Raw genomic sequence first — 678 nt, 5'->3', positions numbered from 1 at the left:
GGGAGTGGGAGAAAGAAGAGAGAGTGACATAAATATACAAATTATGATTATTTAGCTGAATCTCATCATTTTTCTTTCTTTCTTTCAGGTGGCAGTAGGAGGATATGTCCAATTAATACTGAATGACAGGAACTGTGTCAATGATAACCATGTCTGAGTTTTTAGAATAAAGTATTTGTTTTCAATGAATATGAATCTAACCTACATTAATATACAAATGGAAACATTACCTACTTTGTAAGGATATTTGGAATTGAATATATCCATAGTTTTCTAACCTATGGAGGTATATTTTTCATTTGAACATGGGATTTGCCATAAAACTATTAATTTTGTTTTATAACATTTCCATCAGCAGAACGTTCAGGAAAAAAATAGTATCCTGTAGGGCTGTATTTTTTTCATTACATGTGTTCTTTTTGATAGATTTTGACACGAAATATTTTTAGTCAACAGCTTATAAGAAAAATTAAGGGTTTCAGTTTATAAGATTTTTGTTGTTAAATTTAGAATTATGTATCTTATCATGTAAATGTCATCTTGCACCAAAATTTGATGGAAGAACTGAAACTGCTTGCACAAGCACCAGATATGTAGGAATTATTCTGGCTGAAGTAAGTCATGTGTTCGTAATTGGGATAAAATCTGCAGAAATAATGATACATTGGTTACTAAATG

At 30.1% G+C, this 678-nt stretch overlaps 1 protein-coding gene and 1 long non-coding RNA gene across 2 annotated transcripts in view; both read left to right on the top strand.

Moving 5' to 3' along the window:
* Window positions 1–167, top strand: part of LOC119592766 — a 5,236-nt gene extending 5,069 nt beyond the window's left edge. The window contains exon 3 of the long non-coding RNA XR_005230460.1: window positions 89–167. This is a non-coding gene — a long non-coding RNA (uncharacterized LOC119592766). The remainder of the gene's footprint in view (window positions 1–88) is intronic.
* Window positions 1–678, top strand: part of LOC119592765 (breast cancer metastasis-suppressor 1-like protein) — a gene marked incomplete in the record, with an annotated part of 50,958 nt that overhangs the window by 33,546 nt on the left and 16,734 nt on the right.

Source organism: Penaeus monodon, chromosome 30 (assembly GCF_015228065.2).
Source record: "Penaeus monodon isolate SGIC_2016 chromosome 30, NSTDA_Pmon_1, whole genome shotgun sequence".
NCBI classification, from domain to species: domain Eukaryota; kingdom Metazoa; phylum Arthropoda; class Malacostraca; order Decapoda; family Penaeidae; genus Penaeus; species Penaeus monodon.
The sequence above is the reverse complement of the archived record's forward strand: the minus strand, read 5'-3'. Positions and strand labels throughout refer to the sequence as shown.